Here is a 7,503-nt window from a genome sequence, read left to right on the forward strand (position 1 = left end):
CATTGAATATTGATATATTCAATTTATATATAATTCAAATATATTTAATAATTAAAATTGAAATTTATTTATTAAATAAGTAAAAAATCTAGAATTTTAATGCAAAATGTTAAATGTCTTTTCTAGAAATATGAGAAGAAAATAAGGAAATCATTTCTATAATTTTCTAAATTCAAACTCGTAAATTATTCAAATTGGTTAGTTTTTCTAATGATTTCTTTCTTGAAAGTGATAAAAAGTGTAGAAGTCTCTCCCTACCTTTATATTAACTCAAAATCCATTAAACTGTCCCCACAGTAAAGAGGTTTCGCGAAGAAAAAGATATAATTTAATATTTTTTCTATTTATTTTAATTTTTAAAAAAATATTATATTTTAATTGTCACTTATAAATTTTAAATTGATATTAATTATATTTTTGTTAAAATTATTATTATATAATAATTATATAAATAAAAAAAATTAAAAAAGATAAATAATACATTAACGACCATATATCCTGTCAAATCAAATTGAAAATTTTAAATTACGTATATCACATAATAAAATAATATATTTTTATTAGATAATAATATAAATATACGATCAAAATATCACTATTAAATTAAATAAATATAATAATTAATTAAAAATATTATAAATAAAATAAAAATTATTATTTAAAAGATAATAATAATAATAATTTCTTTATATGCGTAAAAAAAAACATCTAGAGAAAGTACTTCTAGTTTCTCTTCTCCCATTTCAATAATCTTTCTTTTTGTTTCCTAATTCCATTTATTCTCTTCTGTACTTTCTCTAGAACCTTCTAGAACTATCACGAAAAGAAATAATAACCCCCTCTCTCGTGCTAGATTCTTCTCCATGGCTCCATCGGCGGAACACAATGGCGACTCCTCAACCGGCGACTTTCAAAAATCAACTCCGACAGCGTTCATCACCAAGACGTACCAGCTCGTTGATGACCGCGCCTTCGACGACGTGGTTTCATGGAATGATGCTGGAACATCCTTCGTCGTATGGAACCCTACCGTTTTCGCCACGGATTTGCTTCCTAAATATTTCAAACACAATAACTTCTCCAGCTTTGTCCGTCAACTCAATACTTATGTAATTCATTTATCATCATCCTAGTTGATTAATTATTTTCACTTTTTGGTTTGAATTTATTTTTTAATTTGTGTTTGTTTTGGTTGATTTTTAGGGATTTAAAAAAGTTGTGTCTGATCGCTGGGAATTCTCTTACGAATTCTTTCGAAGGGGGGAGAAACACCTTCTATGTGATATTCATCGACGAAAAGTCGTATCAAAATTGCCGTCGTCAGTTTCCAATGGCGGTGCATCTGCAACAGTAGCGGTGTCGCCTCCTTTGCATTCAGTTCCATTTCCGACGGTAAAGCCAATCTTATCGCCGTCAATTTCAGGAGAGGAGCAGGTGATTTCTTCGGATTCGTCGCCGATTGAGCAGGCGGCGCTATTAGAAGAGAACGAGAGGCTGAGAAAGGAGAACATGCAGTTAAGGAGGGAAGTAAAGGACATGAAATCACTCTTCAATAATATTTTCAATCTTATGTCTAATCATGCGAAATGTCAAGCGGAAAGTGGTGCACAAGGAAAGCATCCATTGCCGGAGAAGCGGTGCGATGGCGAAGATGCGGCGGAGATGGTTGTGGAGGATAATTACCCGAAGCTGTTTGGCGTGGCGATAGGTACGAAGCGAGCGAGAGAAGAAGGAAGGAAGGGGTGATGAAGATAATACGGTGTTGAGCCTGCATCAACCAGTTCGCGTGGACTGGAATCAGAGTCGTTAGATTCACATAACGGATTAAAGAGAAAAACAATGTAGCTAAATCAATGGTTCAGAGCGAAACAGTGTGTGCAATTGACTTACACCATGTTGTATGGGATAGGGAGCACGCTAGACTATGTTAGGAGAAGTGTAGACAATCTGGAGTCCTTAAACACGGAGACGCAAGTTTCTGATGTTTTCGGATACGTTGTATCCGTTTGGGACAGTTAGTAGTAAATTAATAAAATACTTTCTCCTACTTTTTCAATCCTCTTTCTTTTTAATTTTTCTTTTACTTTATATATTGCTGAAAAATATAATGGACTTAAATTTTTTATTTTTGGTCAAAATATCGGGCACAAATAGATTTGCCCTTATATGTTTTTAGAACAAAATTTAGATGTAAATTATGTTTGATAAAGTTAAATTATATGTTATTTAATTTGACCAAAACATAATAAATTATTTGATAGATGAAAAGTTAGTGGTTTTAATTTGAAGTGTTCAATAAATTTAATTTATATATGTAAAGATATTATTTTTTAAGATCATTTTGAAAAAAATATAAAAACTTAAAAAAATTGATTGTGATACTAAATTTGTTCACAATTAATACTATTTTATAAATAGCTATAAAACTTTAGTTAGACTAAATTCTATGTATTTTATAAATAATTTTTTTTTCATATTTGGTAGATTTTTCTGTCAATGTTATACTAGCATAATATTGTTTGATCTCGAAAACAAACTAACGCACCTGAATGTAGAACAGGAGAACGTTTCAATTAGGTTGGTCATTGAATTTTTGGGCAATTCCATGTAATTTTTATTATAACATAATTTAAAAAATTCAATATTTTTTTAATTAATTGTTAAATAAATATTTAAAATTTTAAAATAAAAAAAATTAAGGTGTATGCGCCAGATGCATTGGCGCATACACCAATGCACACATACATGTGCCAACAACCCTAACGCCTCCATGCAATGCCTTGGAAACATGCGTCAAGGGAGTTGACGCCTCCTCTTAATGTTAAATGAATGTGTCAGATCAACTTGATTATCTGTTTGGAAATGTGATTATTTTATTATTTTTTGAAAAAATAACTATTTTAGAATTTAATTTAAAAAATATGATTATTTTAAATAAAAAAACATATGCTATAATTTTTAATAATAGCAACAAAATATAAGTATAGATGACATTTATCTATATTTTTTTATATTAAAATATTTCGTTGATATATGTAAATTTAGGAAATTAGGTTATGTTATTATTAGCCTAAGAATTTTGATTTTGTAATTCTATGAGATTGCTAAGTATAAAATAAATTATTTATGATTTTAACATTTTGATAATTTCTACTGAAATGGTGAGTTCGACTTACTTATCAAATATTTTGGAATTTAGTCTTTTTTTTAGTTCAAGGTTTAGATAATCTAGAAGGATCACTCTCTCTTCAAAACATGTCAAGAATCTCAAAAAAAATTATGGTGATTTGACATATTTAATAGAAGTGGAGGTGAGGTAAATTCACAAGTTAAGTACAATTAGCTAAAGCATTTCGACGCTAGGCTACAAGGCTCGACAAAAGAAACTTTCAAAATAAGTAGTTAGAAGATTCAAAAGACAATTTGAAACAATAAGAGCGGTTCAAATGTCAAAGACATGTGGAAGCAGACTCGAAGGCTGAAGCTCGCGTAAAGGAGTACGTGTCAAGTTCAAGGAATTTTGTGAGAATATATTTAAATCAACGTCCTTTCTCTTAATCTTTTAATTTTGAAACATTTATTTGAATGTTCTTTTATGTTCTTTGTTTATCTTATATTTTCAAAACAATTATGCATTATTCCAGTTAGAATTATATCTAAATTTTTGACATTTAAACATCAGTATTTAAAACACAAACATGTTTTCTCAAATCTTTTGCACAAATATGTCCTAGGAATTTTTTGAGTTTAATCTCGTAAGTAAACAAAAACTTGTGATTTAATTTACCAAAAACAATGGTAAAGAAACTTGAATGCCCAGTTTGACCCTTTTTGTGCAAGAAATTCAAATTTCGCAGAAAAGTTTTGTGCATTTTTTAATTTTTGTTCTTCATACTTGAAATACTTTCAATGTCTGAGTGTTTATGCGTCAGAGAAGTGGTAAAAATTTAGTTGAGATGACATATCTAAAAAATACGTCTCTTTCCCAGAACAATGCTCTAGACAATAAAGAACATCCAACTAAACAGACGGTTGGTGGTGCAGGTACTTCAGCAACCGTTGGAGTAACCACTCCATTTGTAAGTCAAATGTCGATTTCGATGACATTACTAGAAGTGATGGTCCTGTTGGTGTAAGCCTTAGAGGCCAATGCTTTTGGTACTTGTATCGAATTAATTATTAATAATAAAAGGCTTTTTCTTTATTACGTTTGTTTAATAAAGTCCCTAGAATAGCTAGTCCGTTTAATGTATCAAGTATGACTTAATCATGAGATCACATTAAACATAAGGACACTATTCTTAAAGTATCCGTAGTCGAGTTTTATTGTGAAGTGGGATAACACTAAAGCATTAAGACTATTATGTATATAAACTGATGGTCACATCTCATGGATCATGGATAAAGAGTTATCAAGTCTTAAACATAGGTATGAATATTAAGAGTAATATTTATACCGGATTGACCCGCTATGAGAATACTATATAGAAAGTTATGCAAAGTGTCATAAGTTATTCTCATGGTGATAATGGTGTATACCACTCTTCGACCTCAAACCACTATGGACCCTAGATGTAGAGTCGAGTGCTTTATTGCTGATCAAACGTTGTCCGTAACTGGATAACCATAAAGACAGTTGATGGGTACTCCACAAAGCATGTTGAGGGACATGAGTGACCTAGATGGAATTTGCCCATTCTGCATAACAGGATAAATGTCTATGGGCCCAATATTGAACTGGACAAGGATGACACAGTCTATGCCTTGTGTTCAATATAGACATAAGGGCAAAATGGTAATTGTACACATAACTATTATCACAAAAGGAATTGTCAGATCACATGACATTTTCGTGTCTTGGGTAGCAGTGATGTGTTGCTAGATACCGCTCACTGTTTATTATGTTAAATACATGATTTAATATAATTGTCAATGTCGCGAAAACCTACAGGGTCACACACAAAGGACGGATTGATGAGAGATAGAGTAACTAAGGAACACCGTAAGGTACGGTGCCCTTAAGTGAATTGTAGAACATCGTAAAGGTACGATGTACTTAAGTAGAATACGAAATATGGTAAGGTACCATGAGCTTAAGTGATTTTGGGCATATTATAAGATATGGGCCAAAATACACTTAAGTGGACTTTTTAGCTTGAAGCCCTTACAAGTGGTTCTATAAATAGAACCCTTGTGCAGAAGCATTAATTGCAGTTGCATTATTTTCGTTCTCTCTCTCTCTCTCTCTCTCTCTCTCTCTCTCTCTCTCTCACTCACTCACTCAAAGCCTTCATTCGTACCAGCTAGCACTGAGATTGAAGGAATCCGTTCGTGTGGACTGAGTAGAGACGTTGTCATCGTTCAACGTTCGTGATCGCTTCGTGGATCTGCATCAAAGGTTTTGATCGTCACAAGAGTTCTGCACGAAAGGTTTCAATCGTCACAAGAGGTAAATATTCTATCACTGATCATGATCATTCGTAAGGATCTCTAAAGGAGAAAATTTTAATTTCCGCTGAGTTTTGGATCGCGATTCTTCTTCAGGTCCCCCACCACAAGTAACGAGTATTCTGACTACTCTCAAGGGCACAAAAACGATTATAAGAGACTTTAGGCCTTGTTTTCTCTTAAGTTCACACTAACCCCTGGTAGTAGGGAATATCCATATGGCATGTCAACTGTAAAAATGGCATACCTACTAACCAATGTATCTACATATACAACTAATGTAATGATTGTTGCATATCCTCTCAATAATTACTTAGCACGTGAAAGTGCAGTCACAATATCATAGGGTATCACTTATTTATTTTGATGTTTTTGTCAATTTGAATTTAGTTGTTTTAGTCTATTTGTGCATTTGTAATTTGTTTCTCACTTAATATTTATGTGTTTGTACTTTATTCGTATTTCATTTGAATTATAATTGCTTCGGCTATTATGTTGTTGTACCACTAAGAACCATCCTTGCTCAATTAAATAAGAGTCTTTTGATCCATGATACTGTTTATTTTTTAGCTTAACAAGTTTCTACTTTGTCATTTCATAAGGTGTTGCCTGAATCACAAGTTAGAACTTTTAAATCGGGATGTTGGGGTACTTAATTCGAGTCAAGTGTTAATCATGATTCGAATCAGAAGCTTTATGAAATTGGGAATTGACTCTGAACAAATTGATTCTAATCACAAAATGAACATGATTCGAATTACAACCTCATGTGATACGAATCAAGTTAAAATCCTAATTCGAATCAATTATCTTCATGAAGCCATATTTGGGCTATGCTAAAGTTTATTTGAATTATAATTTCTTATTGATTAGAATCAAAGTTTCACAAGACCCATTTCCATCCTTGATTTAAATAGTTGTTTCTTTGGTGAAAGTAACAAGTGTGTGAAACATAAGGGTGAAACCATAGAGAAAAAATATGTTATTTTGTCTTCTCTCCTTAATGTGTCTATATCCATCACCATGACTTTTTCTCTTATTCTCTAGAATAACATCTTGAGTGTAATCCATGTCAAACTCACTTCTTATTTTTTGCATTTTGTTCTTGTGCAATTTGTTGTTTTTTTAAGTGAATTAGAGAAAGTGATTTGGTTAATCTTGTTGTGTTGTTCATGATTATCAAGCTCATGATAGAAATCAAGAACCAAGACTCATTTACCCAAAAAATTGAGAGAACCTTGTGTGCGTCTTCTTCGTTCACATTCATCTAATCCCTTAACTAACGCCTAGTGTTTTTAGATTGCTTGTGAGATATTATGTTGTTATTCATCATTTTCATCCTAAGCCTTTTTCCATTATTGAGGACCTTCATATCTAAAGATTGAGCGTTGAAGGAGACTAGTGGTACATTAGGGTATCTAATATTTTTGTGTGAAGTTTGTTGTTTGTAACAGGTGTATATAAATATTCTTGAATGCAGTTTGGTCTTTATTGTCGTCTATCAAGGGGAGAGTTTTAATATGCTCCTAAAAAGACTTTGGTGAGATCAAGTATCACCTGTCCATAAGGAGGAGTTAGAATTTATCCTTCGTTGGTGGAGTTGGAGAAAGATAGCTCGCAGACAAAGTTGGGAGTTGTCCAATATGCGCTCAGTTAAAGACAATCGCTCGGACAATAAATCAGTGGAATCAGGGGGGTCACAACACACAAATACTTGGACCAGGTTATTGTGGATATAGAGGTTATTAGATTAAGATCTTTTAGAGATCTTCTTTTTGTCTGTAGTTTGAGTGTCTGCATGAACAAAGGGAATTATTGTGTGATAGTTCGTTGTAACCAAAATGCGTGTATCAAGTTTATCAAAATAGAGGAAGATCGTGATTATTTTCCAGTGGTTAATTAATACCATTGAAGAGTGGAATAGGAAAAACGAGAACGAATGTTGAACCATAGGGGTGTACACGGGTTGGGTTGGATCGGGTTTGGCCTAACCCGTTACCTAACCCGTTTAAACTTTAATGGGTTGGGTTCGTAGTTCACCAGTAATTTCATTTT

General features: G+C 32.4%; 1 pseudogene; it reads left to right on the plus strand.

Annotated features, from left to right (window-relative positions):
• Nucleotides 1-750: 750 nt before the first annotated feature.
• Nucleotides 751-2,056, plus strand: LOC127097659 (heat stress transcription factor B-2b-like; annotated as a pseudogene).
• Nucleotides 2,057-7,503: the final 5,447 nt, after the last annotated feature.

This window comes from Lathyrus oleraceus, chromosome 6 (assembly GCF_024323335.1).
Source record: "Lathyrus oleraceus cultivar Zhongwan6 chromosome 6, CAAS_Psat_ZW6_1.0, whole genome shotgun sequence".
Taxonomy (NCBI): Eukaryota; Viridiplantae; Streptophyta; class Magnoliopsida; order Fabales; family Fabaceae; genus Lathyrus; species Lathyrus oleraceus.